At 47.0% G+C, this 17,526-nt stretch overlaps 1 non-coding gene across 1 annotated transcript; it reads left to right on the top strand.

The window, feature by feature from the left end:
* The first annotated feature begins 9,063 nt into the window (after positions 1 to 9,063).
* On the top strand, positions 9,064 to 9,201 carry LOC114806777. The gene has a single exon (XR_003754839.1). It is a non-coding gene; the product is annotated as a small nucleolar RNA SNORA7 (small nucleolar RNA).
* The last annotated feature ends 8,325 nt before the right edge of the window (positions 9,202 to 17,526 follow it).

Genomic DNA, 17,526 nt, shown 5'->3' with positions numbered 1-17,526 from the left:
AGGCAAGGAGGAGCTGGTTACATGGGAAAGGTAATAATAATGTTGGTATTTGTTAAGCACTTACTATGTGCAGAGCACTGTTCCAAGCGCTGGGGTAGATACAGGGTAATAATGTTGGTATTTGTTAAGCACTTACTATGTGCAGAGCACTGTTCTAAGCGCTGGGGTAGATACAGGGTAATCAGGTTGTCCCATGTGAGGCTCACAGTCTTCATCCCCATTTTACAGATGAGGTAACTGAGGCACAGACAAGTGAAGTGACTTGCCCACAGTCACACAGCTGACAGGTGGCAGAGCCTGGATTCGAACCCATGACCTCTGACTCCCAAACCCAGGCTCTTTCCGTTAAGCCATGCTGCTTCTCTAATAATAATGGTGGTATTTGTTTAGTGCTTACTATGTGCAGAACACTGTTCTAAGTGCTGGGGCAGATACAGGGTAATTGGATTGTCCCACATGAGGCTCACAGTTAATCCCCATTTTCCAGATGAGGGAACTGAGGCACAGAGAAGTGAAGTGACTTGCCCACAGTCACACAGCTGACAGGTGGCAGAGCCGGGATTAGAACCTATGACCTCTGACTCCCAAGCCTGTGCTCTCTCCACTAAGCCACGCTGCCTCTCATATCTACTTCTGTATCTACCCCAGCACTTTAGTACAGTGCCTGGCACGTAGTAAGTGCTTAACAAACACCTTAAAAAATCTTATCCCCATTTTGCAGATTAGCCCCAGGAAACTGAGGCCCAGAGACAGTTATATTGTACTCTCCCAAGTGCTTATTACAGTGTTCTGCACACGGTAAACACTCAGTAAATACGACTGACTGACTGACTGACAGAGAGATTAAGCGATAGCCAGGATCGAGCTGGGCTTGGAACTTTGGTCCCCAGCCTTTTGGTTTTTTCTGCCAGGCCACGACTATCTTCTGATTTGGGATCCACTGCCCTCTTCCTCTACCCACCGGCTTTACAGGGCAAAGTTCCCCAGGTCAAACCAGTTGAGACCCCCGGGGAACTGCAGAGACAGAGGAACACGTGGGGAGGAGTAGCAGTTGTCCCAGCGATGGCCGGACGTTGCTCCGCTTGCTGGATTTCACTGGTTCTCAGGCCAACGTCCGGCTGCCCTGCAGGTGCCGCTCCTTGGCTGGCTAGTCCTAGATCTCTCCTGGCCAGGCCAGGAGGAGGTGAGCGGGGATTCGCTGGGTTTATCATGATAATGTTGGTATTTGTTAAGCACTTGCTATGTGCAGAGCACTGTTTTAAGTGCTGTGGGGGATATAGGTCATCAGGTTGTCCCACGTGAGGCTCACAGTCTTCATCCCCCTTTTACAGATGAGGGAACTGAGGCACAGAAAAGTTAAGTGACTTGCCCACAGTCACAGCTGACAAGTGGCAGAGACCAGATTCGAACCCATGACCTCTAACTCCCAAGCCCGTGCTCTTTCCACTGAGTCACGCTGCTTCTCTATGAGAAGCATAGTTTATGAGAAGCAGCGTGGCTTAGTGGATAGAGCAGAAGGTCATGGGTTCTAATCCCAGCTCCACCAATTGTCTGCTGTGTGACCTTGGGCAAGTCACTTCACTTCTCTGGGCTTCAGTGACCTCATCTGTAAAATGGAGATTGAGACTGTGAGCCCCATGTGGGATAGGGACTGTGTCCAATCCACCCCAGTGCTTATACAGTGCCTGGCATGTAGTAAGCGTTTAATGAATACCACAGTTATTATTATTATTATTACTATTATTATTAAGACTGTGGGACCTGCAGAGAAAGATCCAGCAGAGCGGGTGGATGGAGCAGGTCAGATCCTGGGACTCTGTTGCCTCCACCCCCTCACTCTCCCACTGGGGGCTCCTTCAGTCAATCCATCAATCAATAAATCAGTCGTGTTTATAGAACACTTCTTGCCATTCAAATCCTCCAGACCATGCTCTCTCCATCTTCAAAATCTCCCTCAAATCCCACCTTCTCCAGGAGGCTTTCCCAATTAATTTTTTTTCCTCCAGGTCATTCAATTGTACTTTCCCAAGCACTTAGTATGCACACAGTAAGCACTCAATAAATACCACTGATTGATTAATTGACCTTCCCAACTTCCACTTCAGCCCTTCTGGACCCCCAATTACCCATGTCATGATTGACAGCGGACAAGCGGTGGAGGTGGGATTAAAAGAGAAGCAGCGTGGCTCAGTGGAAAGAGCACGGGCTTTGGAGTCAGAGGTCATGAGTTCGAATCCCAGCTCTGCCACTTGTCAGCTGTGTGACTGTGGGCAAGTCACTTAACTTCTCTGGGCCTCAGTTACCTCATCTGTAAAATGGGGATTAAGACTGTGAGCCCCATGTGGGACAACCTGATTCCCCTATGTCTACCCCAGCGCTTAGAACAGTGCTCTGTAGTAAGCGTGGCTCAGTGGAAAGAGCACGGGCTTGGGAGTCAGAGGTCATAAGTTCGAATCCCGGCTCTGCCACTGGGCAGCTGTGTGACTGTGGGCAAGTCACTTAACTTCTCTGGGCCTCAGTTCCCTCATCTGTAAAATGGGGATTAACTGTGAGCCTCACGTGGGACAACCCGATTCCCCTGTGTCTACCCCAGCGCTTAGAACAGTGCTTGGCACATAGTAAGCGCTTAACAAATACCAACATTATTATTATTATTATTAGTAAGCGCTTAACAAATACCAACATTATTATTAAAACTCGGGTACTCTGACTCCCAGACCGGTGCTCTTAGCACTAGATCATACCACTTCTCCCACTTGGGAGAGTATAATATAACAGAGATGATAGACATATTCACTTCACTTCTCTGTGCCTCAGCTACTTCATCTGTAAAATGGGGATTAAGACTGTGAGCCCCATGTGGGACAGGGACTGTGTCCACCCTGATTAGCTTGTATCTACCCCAGTGCTTGGTACAGTGCCTGGCACCTAGTAAGCGCTTAACAAATGCCATAGTTACCATGTATTATTATTAATGCCAGAGTGCCACAGACCTGCAGACTTCTCGTCCACCTGGACAGCCTCTGCCCTCGTTGTTGCCCACGTTAGGCATTTTCAGCGTCTGCTGAGCCTGCCCACTGGATGAGACACCCCTGGAGTTTTTTGGTCATAGACTCCCACCCCTTCTGGCAGGGCACCGTCAGCCATTCCCTCAGCTCCTTGTGGGCAGGGGACGTGACCAACTCTGCTATGCTGTAATAATGCACTTATCCCAGGCACTTAGTACAGTGCTCTGTACACAATGTGCTCAATAAATATGCTCAACTGACTGGTTTAATAAATCCCATTAAAAAAAACCCTCCAGTCCTGACCAATTAGATCTGAAGACTAAAATAGCAGCCCCAATGGCTCCTTGTTACGTGTTTTATCCAGAGCTGGAATTAGAAGGCAGAAAAGGGTCGGGCGGCATAAGGAGAAAAAGTGTGATTTCACCATGTCAGATTTGTTCCCAGAAGTGGCTCTAATCCAGCCACCTTCGGAACCCGGGCTAGCCATTTTGTCTCGTTCGTTTTCGCTTTCCCCCCTCTGTATTCCCAGTTCATTGTTTTCCTTTCTTTCAAAATGTGCCAGGAGGAGAGGAAGGGGCTGAATGGCGTCAAATGGAGTTTCCTTTCGGCTTATTAATTTCCGGCCCGGATAACTACGGTCTTCCATTGTTCCGGGGCGTCTGCGCTCTGGCGCACAGGGAGAAAATTGGTCTTGGGGGGCAATACCTCCAGAGGGTGTTGTTTAGTGACGGGCACCTTCCAGGGAAGAGCGAACAGTGGCTAGTACCTGCTGGCCCTGGGCTGACATGGGGTGGCTCCAGGTCACTGCACCAATCAATGGTGGTAATAATAATAACGTTGGTATTTGCTAAGCACTTACTATGTGCAAAGCACTGTTCTAAGCGCTGGGGGTGTTACAAGGTGATCAGGTTGTCCCACATGGGGCTCACACTTTTAATCCCCATTTTACAGATGAGGGAACTGGGGCACAGAGAAGTGAAATGACTTGCCCAAAGTCACACAGCTGGCAAGCGGCGGAGCCGGGATTTGAACCCATGACCTCTGACTCCCAAGCCCGGGCTCTTGCCACTGAGCCACACTGCTTCTCGAGCTTACTCTGTGCAGGAAACTTCACTCACTCATTCATACATTCATTCATATTCATTGAGAGCTTACTGTGTGCAGACCACTGTACTAAGCGCTTGGGAGAGTACAAAGCCATGATAAACAGACTCATTCCCTGCTGACAGTGAGCCTACAGTCTTGAGGGGGAGATAAACATTAATATAAATAAATTACAGAAATACAGTTATGGATACAGACTTGACTGTGCCCATATTGCAAGAGGATGGTCCTCAAGGCCAGGCGATGCATTGAGCGGCATCGTCAAGGTCCGTTCTAAGCGCTTGGGAGAGTCCCACACAACAGAATTAGCGAATACTTTCCCTGCCCATAGGAGCTTATAGTCTAGAGGGGGAGATAGACATTAATAAGAATAAATAAGTAATTTATAAGGCACCAAGCCAGTGCCTAAACAATAATAATTGTAATAATAATAATAATAATCGTTAAGTGCTTATTATGGGTCAAGCACTGAACTAAGCATTGGGGGAGATACAAGATACAAGCCTGTGGGGCTCACAGTCTAAGTAGAAGGAGGAACAGGTAGTGAATCACCATTTTGCAGATGAGGGAACTAAGGCACAGAGAAGAGAAGTGTCTTGTCTAAGATCAAACAGCAGACAAGTGGCAGAGCTAGGAATAGAGAAGCAGATTGTTGTAGTGGATAGAGCATGGGTCAGGGAGGCAGAAGGTCATGGTTTCTAAACCTTGCTCTACTACTTGTCTCGCTGTGTGACCTTGGGCAAGTCACTTAACTTTTCTGTGTGTCAGTTACCTCATCTGTAAAATGGAGATCAAGAATGTGAGCCCCACGTGGGACAGGGTAAGCGCTCAATAAATACGATTGAATGAATGAATGACAGGGACTGTGTCCACGCCGATTTACTTGTATCCACCCCACCACTTCCTACAGTGTCTGGCACATAGTATTATTATTAGGTCTTCTGACTTCCAGGCCCTTGCTCTTTCCACTAGGCCACACTGCTTTTGCCTTTTAGTAGAATCATCCCCTTCCCTGTCCTACCCCATCCAGCCTCACTGAAACCCAGAATTCTCTCTCTTCCCCTGAAGAACATCAACACTTGTCTATAATGACTCTGTTTGCCCTGGGTCCCCAGCCCCAGGCTGAACCATTCCTGGAAAAGTCCATTCACTAAACCTTGGATAGATGATCAGGGAGATGCAAAGAGCCAATGAGGAAAAAGAAGATCATTTGTTTTTCCTACCAAATTAAGTAACACGAAACAGAGAGACTTCCTTATTTTGTGGATATTTTGGCACCTTCTCCTTCAGAAGATATACCCTGAACACACCAGTGGGATCCCTGCCTGGGGAGCTCTAAAAAGGCCGGGCTTTGCAAGGTCTTCTGCTTCTGACAATTGTGGTATTTGTTAAGCACTCATCGATCAATGAATCAATGGTTGATCAATCAGTTATATCTGTTGAATGCTTACTGTGTGCAGAGCACTGGATGAAATACTTGGGAGAGTACAATACAACTGAGTTGGTAGGGGCAACGTTTTTATTTTTAGTGGTATCTGTTAAGGGGACGCAGTGTGGCTCAGTGGAAAGAGCCCGGGCTTGGGAGTCAGAGGTCAGGGGTTCGAATCCCGGATCTGCCACTTGTCAGCTGTGTGACTGTGGACAAGTCACTTCACTTCTCTGTGCCTCAGTTCCCTCATCTGGAAAATGGGGATTTAGGCTGTGAGCCCCATGTGGGACAACCTAATTACCCTCCCCCCAGCGCTTAGAACAGTGCTCTGCACATAGTAAGCACTTAGCAAATACCAACATTATTATTATTATTATTATTATTATGAAGCGCTTACTATGTGCCATGCACTGTTCTAAGTGCTGGAGTAGATACAAGGTAATCAAGTTGTCCCACTTGGGGCTCACAGTCTTAATCCCCATTTTATAGATGAGGTAACTGAGGCACAGAGAAGTGAATGACTTGCCCAAAGTCACACAGCTGACAAGTAGCAGAGCCGGGATTAGAACCCAGGTCCACCCTGACTCCCAGGCCCGTGATCTATCCATAATGCCACGCTGCTTCCTAGTCAGCATAGAGGAGGTGGCTGATGTTTTCGAATGTTGTCAGTGGCAACGGGCGGGGAGCTGTGGGCAGGGCTTCATGGTGCCCAAAAGCAGGCCAGCTGGAGGTAGGGATTTGTCTGTGGGATGGCTAGGGTGGGATGTGGGAGCTTCAGGATTCTGGGAATTTCTCACCCTTCTTCCCGGTGAAGGTTGGCAATGGTGCCCAAAAGCAGGCCAGCTGGAGGTAGGGATTTGTCTGTGGGATGGCTAGGGTGGGATGTGGGAGCTTCAGGATTCTGGGAATTTCTCACCCTTCTTCCCGGTGAAGGTTGGCAATGGACTATTACAGATGCAGGACTCCAGAGGAAGCTCCAGAGCCAAGTAGCAATGCATGTTTCATGGAGCAAATCTGGGCATAGAAACCAGAGGAAGGGAACAAGTTATTATATTCTTAAAATAAGTTTTTCACTTTAGGACACTCAGAAGCAGAGCTCCAGGAGCTCTTTAATGGGGTGATATATTCAATGAAGTCTTAACTCTGAAAGGCAGCAGACCAAGCCCCCAGTGTAGGGGAACAGAGGGGCAGTCAGTCAGGCGGTCATATTTATTGAGCACTTACTGTGTACAGAGCACTGTACCGAGCGCTTGGGAGAGTACAATATAACAATATAACAGATACATTCCCTGCCCACAATGAGTGCAGTAGGGGAGGGCAATAATAATAATGATAACAATAATGATGACAATAATTGTGGCTTAGAGCCACACTGCGTCCCCTTAACAGATACCACTAAAAATAAAAAGGTCGCACCTACCAACTCAGTTGTATTGTACTCTCCCAAGTATTTCATCCAGTGCTCTGCATACAGTAAGCATTCAAAAGATACAACTGATTGATCAACCATTGATTCATTGATCGATGAGTGCTTAACACTGGCATTTAGTTCAGTGTACCCAGCACTGAACTAAACACTGGGGCAGATACAAGATAACCTTGGGACTCACAGTCTAAGTAGGAGGGTGAACAGGTACTGAACCTCCATTTTGCAGATGAGGGAACTGAGGCACAGAGAAGTCAAGTGATTTGCCCAAGGTTATGCACCAGGTACATGGTGGAGTAGGGATTAGAACCCAGATCCTCTGACTCTCAGGTCTGTATTCTTTCCTCTAAGCCATGCTGCTTCTCTACTAGGTCATGCTACTTCTCTTCTAAGCCATGTTGCTTCTCTCTGGGGTTGGGGGGTCATGCTTCTTCCACCACAGAGGAACTGAGTCCCCGTCTCCCTTTGAAAACCATCACCATTCATTTGTTCAATCTTATTTATTGAGTGCTTACTGAGTGCAAAGCACTGTACTAAGCGCTTGGAAGAGTACAATATAACAGTAAACTGACACATTCCCTGCCCACAATGAGCTTACAGTCTATAGGAGGAGATAGACATTAACATGAATATATAAATACATAAATTAAAGGGTTGTACATCCCCTACCCCTCCCTTAGTCTTCCCTGCCAGACTCAGACCTCCCCACAACACTTTCCTTCCGCATCCCTCTCCTCAGGACTCTTGTCATATTATCTGGGTTACCTTGCTGCCAATCTCTGGCCCACATCCTGCCTCCAGCCTGGAACGCCTTCCCTCTTATCTGAAAGACAATTACTCTCTCTCTCCCTTCAAAGCCTTATTGAAGGCACATCTCTTCCAAAAGGCCTTCCCTGACTAAGCCCTCCTTTCCTCTTCTCCCACTCCCTTCTGCTTTGCCCTGACATTGCTCCCTTTATTCATCCCCCCTCCCAGCCCCACAGCTCTTATAATAATAATGTTGGTAGTTTTTAAGTGCTTACTATGTCCAGAACACTGTTCTAAGTCCTGGGGTAGATACAGGGTAATCAGGTTGTCCCACATGAGGCTCAGTCTTCATCCCCATTTTACAGATGAGGTCAGTGAGGCACAGAGAAGTTGAGTGATTTGCCCACAGTCACACAGCTGACAAGCGGTGGAGCCGGCATTCGAACCCATGACCTCTGACTCCCCAGCCCGTGCTCTTTCCACTGAACCATGCTGCTTCTCTTATGTACATAGCCCTTTATATTAAGGGCTGTTTCCCCCCCTAGACCGGAAGTTTGTTGTGGGCAGGGAATGTGTCTGCTATATTGTTAGATCATACTCTCCCAGCAGCTTAGTACAGCACTCTGTGCACAGTAAGCACTCAATAAATATGACCGACTGATTGAATGGGTGCACCACTCAGCACCTCTTAGATGCTAAGCATTCGAGACGAATTTCCTCATCAGTAAGAAATGTGGATTTCTCAAGACAAGCGATCTAGCTCACTGCCATACAATGGAAAAGCCACGACTCAAGCATAATAATAACAGTAATAATGGCAATTATTATTATTATGGCATTTGTTAAGCGCTTACTACATGTTAGGTACTGTCCTAAGTGCTGGGGTGGATACAAGCAAATTGAGTCGGACTCGGTGCTGTCCCGCATGGGGCTCACAGTCTTTATCCCCATTTTGCAGATGAGGAAACCGAGTCACAGTGAAGTGAAGGCCACACAGCAGACAAGTAGTGGAGCTGGGATTAGAACCCATGACTGACTCCCAGGCCCCTGCTCTATCCACTACACCATGCTGCTTCTTTTTGCCATGCGGCTGCTTCAAGCCCAGCAAAATGTCTTGAAATCAGACCAACTGGCTTCCAGGGCAGGCCTAACCCTTGGCAACTTGAGTTCTTTTGGGGACCTTGGCTGTGGGGATGGGGAGAGCCCCGGCTGAAGACCCAGTTTCTCTCTGAGTTGGTCAGCAGCAGGGCAGAAGTCTAGGTTTTCTGCAGGCCCTTCACTGAGAAAGGGTCTCTCCCCAAACCAGGAAATAAAGTGCTTTTCGACTAGGCAGAATCTACCCACCCCAGCCCTTCTCTGCGTCACACCTGGAGAGTTTCCAGTACATTACCAGTCTCTACTACCAGAGGGAGAGTCAAGCAGAGGCTTATCCATTCCATTCCTAGCTTGGCCAGTGGCTAGTGAGTGGAAGGCAATCTGCTACAAGTCAAAACTCCCCTGTTCTGGGCAACAGCGGCACGGGAGAGAGTCGAGGGCAGAGACTCAAATTTACTGCACAGAAGGAGGCACTGGTAAACCACTTTCATACTGTTACCAAGAAAACTCTACAGATCCACTACCAGAACGATTGCAGATGTAGGTGGGGCGTTCTGGGAGAGATATGTCCATGGCATCGCCATGGGTCGGATACGACCCGATGGCATAAGCCAAGACAAGACCCACCCCAACCTCAATACAGGGAGAACTTAAACTGATGCTAAGGATGTTACCAGGCCAAATCCTCCGGGGTCTGGTTTGTAGTTCCTTTGTCCCAGGACGCCAAAGAGAGCCCCTCCTTTTTGAAAAAGAGACCAGAATCCCCCAGTTGTCCTGATCTGGTCCCTGGAAGAGGGTGGGGGCGGTGGTGCTGATGGACCAAGGAAGCCCTAGGTAGGCCCATTTTGGCCCCCAAGCCCAAAGTGTTCAGACTGCTGGAACTGTCAGGCTCCCAGGAGGGACACACCACACTCCTGCCCCAGCACCTCCTGAAAATAGCCTACTGTCCCTGTGCTTCCTCATCAAGCTTGCTATAAGATCCCACCCACCTCAAACCCAGTCCCTATTGCCCTTAGTGGGGCCCAGACCCACCCCATCCAGGGTGGGTTTGCAAGGAACCACACGCAGCCACTCTCTGCCCCCTCACTTCCTTGGCTCGGCCAGGAACACGCTGGGAGCGTACACTCCTTGACTATAGACACAAGCAACATCCAGGTGGAATCTGAGACAAAGACAGATTTCTTTGACTGAGGAAGGACTGAAATGACAAAGGCCTAGTCTCTGCAAAATAAACATTTGAGCAAAGAGAGCTGATCCTCTCAGTGGAGGGCAATCTATATGTCTAGGATCACTCTTACCTAAGGCTGTTCTTTGCCCAGAACCAGAGGAAGAGGAGAATGTACTGCTTTGACAGGTGAAGCAGCATGGCGCAGGCCTGGGAGTCAGAAGGTCATGGGTTCTAATCCCTGCTTCACCACTTGGCTGTGTGACCTTGGGCAAGTCACTTCTCTGTGGCCCAGTTACCTCATCTGTAAAATGGGGATTGAGAAGGTGAACCCCGGGTGGGGAAGGAAGTGTGTCCAACCCGATTTGCTTATATCTAACTCAGCACTTAGTACAGTGCCTGGCATGTAGTAAGCACTTAACAATTACCACAATTATTATCAATGACCATGGAGGTCACCTATGGGCAGTGTGATCACTGACACGACGCTCTAGGACCTAGACTGTAAGTTCTTTGCTAGCAGGGATCTTGTTTACCTAGCTCTTACTGTTTTTACCGCATGCTTTGGATGAGCTCTGCACCGTAAGACTACTCCTATTGAATTGCTTGCTCCCAAGCACCTTAATACAGTGCTCTGCGCACAGTAAACTCCCAATAAATAGCACTGGTGATGATGATGGAAAGAGATCAATTGACATTATTGATCGATGGACACAACCAGTTTCCTCACTTTTTTGAGGGCAGTAATACGTATCTCTCCGTCCCTCACAGAGATTTTGGGAGAATTAAATCAATCAATTAATGGTCTATATCAATCAGTCAGTAAAAGGTATTTATTGAGTGCTATTGTCTATCTCCCCCTCTAGACTGTAAACTCGTTGTGGGCAGGGAATGTGTCTGTTAACTGTTATATTGTACTATCCCAAGCACTTAGTACACTGCTCTGTGCTCAATAAATACGATTAAATGAATGAAATGAATGTACAGAGCACTGTATTAAGCACTTGAAACAGTACAATAAAATATAGAGTTGGGAGAGCTGATACCTGCCCACAAGAAGCTTACAATCCAAAGGGGAAGATTGAATCTAAAATAAATTACAGATTGGAGAAATAGTAAAGTATAAGGATAATTTACAAAAGTGCACAGCACTCACTTTACTAAGCATTTGGGAGGGGACAATACAGGGGATAGACACAATCACTGTCCTCTGTTAGATTTCTAAGCCCCTCCCTCGAGGGCTAGAGACCCAGTCTAATTCCCACCTGGGTATTGTTTCCTAACACTTAGTACAGTTCTCTTTACCCAATAAATGCTTAATAAACATTATTACTACTATATAACTCAAGGAGTTATCAGTCTAGTTGGGAGAGACAGACATTAAAATAAATTAGGGAAGCAACTAAATGTAAAGCTTTGATTAAATGAGCTCACTGATTAGAAAGTGATTTGGGAAAAACAGAACACTACAAATTCAAGGCATTATTGTTGTTATTCATAATTATGATATTTGTTAAGCACTTAATATGTTCCAAACACTGTTCTAAGCACTCGGTTTATCAGGTTGTACACAGTCCCTGTCCAACATGGGGTTCTCAGTCTAAGAAGGAGGGAGAATAAAGAATAGAGAAGCAGCGTAGCTCAGTGGAAAGAACCCGGGCTTGGCGGTCAGAGCTCATGGGTTCTAATCCTGGCTCTGCCCCTTGTCAGCTGTGTGACTGTGGGTAAGTCACTTAACTTCTCTGGGCCTCAGTTACCTCATCTGTGAAATGGGGATTAAGACTGTGAGCCTCACATGGGAAAACCTGTTTACCCTATATCTATCTCATTGCTTAGAACAGTGCTCTGCACATAGTAAGCGCTTAACAAATACCAACATTATTATTAATAGGTTTTGAAACTCCATTTTACAGATGAGGAAACTGAGGTACAGAGCCGTGAAGCAGCATGGCCAGGATCACACAGTGGACAGTTGTTACTGCTATCAGTGGAGGACAGAGCTCTGGCTTTTGGGGTTAACGCTTTCTTGACCCGGCCTGACTCTCTTACCCCATTGATCCCATGTCTACTCAATCACTCAGTGGTATTTATTGAACACTTACTGTGTGCAGAGTTCTGTACTAAGCACCTGGGAGAGTACAATATAACATTGTTGGTAGACATGGTCTCTGCCCAGCGTGAGCTTACAGTCTAAAGTCTAGTCAAAATATCTCCCCTTGGGAGCATCTCATGGAGTTACCTCAGCCTTCTCTCAGTTGTTTTTAGCTCGATTCCATCCCATTTTCACTCTCCTTCTAGGGGAGGGAGCAGCTTGCTTCTAATTTTAGCCTCCCTGGTTTGTTCTGTGCAGGTGGCTAAACTTGGGCCTCTAATCTCTGCCCAGCACACAAGAAGTTACAGAAGTAAATCCTAGGCTAAGAATACATCTCGGGCCGCTCTGCTGGAAAATTTGAGTCACGGGGGTGGAGCGGAGCTGGGAGGCGAGGAGGGTTGGCGGAGGGGGATCCGATTATTGGCTAGCCCCGTTCCCCCTGTTTGGAGGGTCACTGCTCAAAGGAGGTAGAAGGGAAGGATGGAGTAGGGGAAATCCTCACTACCCTTCTGCCTAAAGCTGGAAAGGATAGATTTAAGTCCAAGGCACCAAAGTCTGCCACTCTGCTGCCAAAAGTGCCTTGTTCTAAAGAACCACAAAGATGTTGCTGATGCCTATAGTTAAGGGGTGTGTGCTCCCAGCGTGCTCCTGGCCGAGCAAAAGAAGCAAGGGGACAGAGAATAGCTCCATGTGGTCCCTTGGGGACCACCCTGGGTGGAGTAGGGCAATAGGGACTGGGGTTTTGGGGGGGGCTTAATTAGCAAGCTTGATGGGGAAGCCCAGGGGCAGTAGGCTCCTTTCAGGGGGTACCTGGGCAGGAGACAGAAACAGCATGGCCTGGTGGATACAGCACGGGCCTGGGAGTTAGAAAGACCTGGGTTCTCATCCTGGTTCCGTCGCATGTGTGCTGTATGACCTTGGGCAAGTCACTTCACTTCCCTGTCACTCAGATAACCTCATCTGTAAAATGGGGATTAAGACTGTGGGACAAGGACTGTGCCCAACCTAATTAACTTTTATCTACCACGACTCTTAGAATAGTACCTGGCACACAGCAAGCACTTAACAAATACCATTAAAAAAACAAAACAAAAAACCCAGATGACTGGTTTGTCCCTCCTGGGAGCCAACAGTTCCAGCTGTCTGAACACTTGGACTTGGGGTCCAAATTGGGCCTATTTAGGGCTTCTTTTGTCCATCAGCACCATCGTTCCCACCTTCTCCCAGGGACCAGATCAGGACAACTGGGGAATTCTGTTCTCTTTTTCAGGAAAAAGCAGCTGGGCCCATGAAATAATAATCCAGACCCTGGAGGATTCGGCCTGGGGTCATCCTCATCGTCAATGGTATTTATTGAGAACTAATAGAGTACTGTACTAAGCGCTCGGGACAGTACACTACAACACAGTCGGTAGACACGTTTCCTGCCCACAACAAGCTTACAGTCAAGTGGTATTGACTAGCCTCTCTGGATTCTCAAGCCTGGGGAGCTTCCAGGTTTTCTTGGGCTCCCTTGGGGTGCTTACATAGTATGCAGAGCATTGAACTAAGCACTTGGGAAAGTACAATATAACAATAAACAGAAGCATTCCCTGGCCACCACGCGCTTACAGTCTAGAGCACTTACATACACATTTTATAGTCTCCCTTATCTTTAATTTATTTTAATGTCTGTCTCCCCCTGTAGACTATAAGCTCCTTGTGGGCAGGGATCGCATCTACCTATGCTATGTATTGTAGACTCCCAAGTGTTTAGTACAGTGCCATGCACACAGTAAGCACTCAATAAATAGCATTGATTGGTTACTACCCCCAAAACCTGCCACACCTCCTCCCCGTAATCTTAACAGGGTGGATTAAAACAAAGGAGTAGCTGACATGCTTTGGGATTTTACCGATTGTCCAGCGGCATGGGAGAGAGTTGAAGACGGAGACTCAAGTTTACTGCGTGGAAGGAGGTGATGGCAAACCGTGTCCGTATTTTTACCAAGAAATCTCTGTGGAAACACTAGAGAATCATTGCAGAAGGAGGTTGGGGTGTTCTGGGAGAGATGTGTCCATGGTGTCGCTATGGGTCAAAGACGACTCGACGGCATAAGACAAGACCTATATGGATGCAGGTGACTCGGCCGATTCGGAATCTGGCAACCATTGAGTGTACAATCACTGGTTGCCCTTAGTGTTCGGCTCCTTGGCTATGGGGGAATTTATCCTTTTAAAAAGCAGATTTAATTTTTTGTTGCTCGTTGAGCAAGCCTAAGCCCTGGTTTAGGGCTTTGTTTAGGCGGTCATCACACTTTCCTTTTACTTCCAGGGCTTCCTGGGCTAGCAAACTAATCCGGGTGGACTCAAGTGCAGCGGCAGGCAGAGAATGTGGGTCTGGAGTTTGGCCAGCATAGTGGAAGTAGAACTGTCTTTTGGTATAAAGATGACATCAGCGACAGTGACGCTGTCTTTGAGAGAGAATTTCTTGCACGCTTCGTCTACGAAGAAACAGGAGTGCATCTTTTTTGTCCCGTTGCCGTTCTGGTGAGCAGGACTCAGACACCAGTGGATAAGAGAGTTCATTCATTCGTTCGATCATATTATTGAGCACTTTCTGTGTGCAGAGCACTGTACTAAGCGCTCCGGAGAGCACACTATAACAGTAAACAGACTCATTCCCTGCCCACAATGAGCTTACAGTCTAGAGGGGGAGATGGACATTAATAAAAATAAATAGATTACGGATATATATATGTGGGCAGAACATGCCCATGGACTGTTTTTACAGTAGTGGTGACAGCTTACAACAAACCATCCACACTCTCCGACAGGTCCCCTTATACCCAGTGACGTGCATGGCAAGAAGGTTGGTAGCGAGAACAGGTGCAATCTGTGGTCAGAGAACAGAAGAGCTCTGAGATTTCCACAGCAGCAGGCACTCTAATAAAGAGGGAGGAGGGGCTTTCACATCTATTTATACATAGCCTGAAGGAGAAAACTGAATTAGAGTAGAGTGGTTAAACCTAGCTTCCTCCACTCTCTTTCAAGCAGGTGTTTGCTAAGCAGACAAACTGCCAGCCCTGGGACCCCTGTTGTTAGATTCTTCACCTGTCTGATCAGAAACAACATGGCCTCATGGATAAGGCACAGACCGGGGAGTCAGAAGGACCTGGGTTCTAATCCTGGCCCCGCCACTTGTCTGCTGTGTGACCTTGGGCAGGTCACTTCACTTCTATGTGCTTCGGTTACATCATCTGTAAAAGGGGATTACATATAAACCCCATGAGGGACAGGGCCTGTGTCCAACCTGATTACCTTGTAGGTACCCCAGCGCTTAGTACATGCCTGGTACAGAGCAAACACTTAACAAGTAGTAAGGCTAAGCCTCTCTTTTCCTCTGCTCCCCCTCCCCTTCCCATCCCCCCAACTCTCTCCCTTTGCTCTACCCCTTCCCCTCCCCACAGCACTGTGTATATATGTACATATTTATAATTATAATTCTATTAATTTTTATTAATGAAGTGTACATATCTATAATTTGATTTATTTATAATGATGCTACTGATGCCTGTTACTTGTTTTGATGTCTGTCTCCCCGCTTCTAGACTGTGAGCCCGTTGTGGGCAGGGATTGTCTCTATTTGTTGCTGAATCGTACTTTCCAAGTTCTAAATAAAGTGCTCTGCACACAGTAAGCGCTCAATAAATATGATTTAATGAATGAATAAATGAAATACCATAAAAAAAATTAACATGCATTGTTTTTCTCCCCAAGACCAGACCCAGGAAGAGGTTCCTGGCTTTAGCGCCTCCCTTGGAAACCCGATCCTTGTCGATCTACAAGGAAGGATTGATCCGCCCCGTGACAGGGTAGATTGTGAACTCCTCCGTTCGACTGCGAGATCCTTGAGATCTCAATTGGTTGCTATTATGGTGGCCGGGGATGGAATTCCAAAATAACCCGGACCCTCGAGATGCATGGGATGTCACAGGTGTTACGTCGGCATATAGCATGATGTGATGATGTCGTGAAGCTCTGGGGCGGGAGCCAAAGTGGAGGGTGCTAGAAATAAAAAATACTGGATGTAAAGGTGTCTGCTCCCGGCTTCCTACTGGGCAGGGAACAGACCAGCTGAAATCTGGCCTGTCCAATATAAATTCAGATAACTGTTCCCCCGTATCGCTGAGCATATCGTTCTCGGTCTCGCATCCAATATTGTCCGGCTTGACCAAACGGAAAGAGCACAGGCTTGGGAGGCAGAGAACTCATGTTCTATTCCCGGCTCTGCCAATTGTTTGCTGTGTGACTTCGGTCAAGTCGCTTAACTTCTCGGTGCCTCAGTTTCCCCAACTGTAAAAAATAATTCTATTTACTCACTTAACTTCTCTGTGCCTCAGTTTCCCTGTAAAATATAATTCTATTTATAATGATGCTACTGATGCCTGTTTACTTGTTTTGATGTCTGTCTCCCCCCCTAGACTGTGAGCCCGTTGTGGGCAGGGATTGTCTCTATTTGTTGCTGAATTGTACTTCTCAAATGCTTAGTAGGTGCTCTGCACACAGTAAGCGCTCAAAAAATACGATTGAGTGAATGAATGAATGAATGAATGAGGATTTGATACCTGTTCTCTCTCCTCCTTGGACTGTGAGCCCCATGTGGGACTGGGACTGTGTACCCCAACAGTGCTTGACACAAAGTAAGCACTTAATAAAAACCACAAAAAAGAACCAAAAAAGTAAAACCTGTCACTCCTTCTAGGGCTTCTTGGTATGGTTTGGGGAAGGTAGACGTGAAACCCTCAATGCACCGGTGGCTTGAGCTGTTGATTAGCTATAGCAGGGGAGGAAGGACAGAGTGGAAATTGAGGACATTGGGACTTTTGGGGTCAAAAGGTTCCTCCTCATCTCTGGCTAACACCGGCAGTGTCCTTGGAAGGTTACCTCTCGGACTGTCTGTTTCTCGGCCGGCTTCCTGCCACCTAACTGCTACACGGCCATAGGGGAAGGATTAATTATTTAAAGAAAGGGAAGTGAAAAATGAAACCAAACAATTATAAGGTTCATTAGCAGCCAGGCAAGAGTTGTTTGGGGGAGGAAGTCGCAAACCATGCAAAAAAAGAGTTTTGGGGTTATTTGTGGTTTTTCACTTGTCCGCATTATGCTACTGCTCCATTAGCTTGGACAATTCAGAGTTATTATGCAGTGTCAGTGCAAAACAGTGTGTTTGGATAACAAATTGCCTGCGTTTCTTGGAGTGCAATTGTCTTATTTTATCCTCTTCTGACTCTTCTGGTGATTTTCATTTGGGGGTGTGGTGGGGGGCGGAATATTATTTTGAAATTCCCCAATTTGACTTTGAAACCCGATTGTTCCAACAGGATCTTCCTGACGGTAGAAGCCTCCAGAAAATATGCTTTTACTTTCACCATGGTTAATCTTTTAGTCTATTTAGACATGTAATCAGTCTGGGACTGT

Source organism: Ornithorhynchus anatinus, chromosome X1 (assembly GCF_004115215.2).
Source record: "Ornithorhynchus anatinus isolate Pmale09 chromosome X1, mOrnAna1.pri.v4, whole genome shotgun sequence".
Taxonomy (NCBI): Eukaryota; Metazoa; Chordata; class Mammalia; order Monotremata; family Ornithorhynchidae; genus Ornithorhynchus; species Ornithorhynchus anatinus.
Note: the sequence above shows the minus strand (reverse complement) of the source record. Positions and strands in the feature narration are given on the sequence as shown.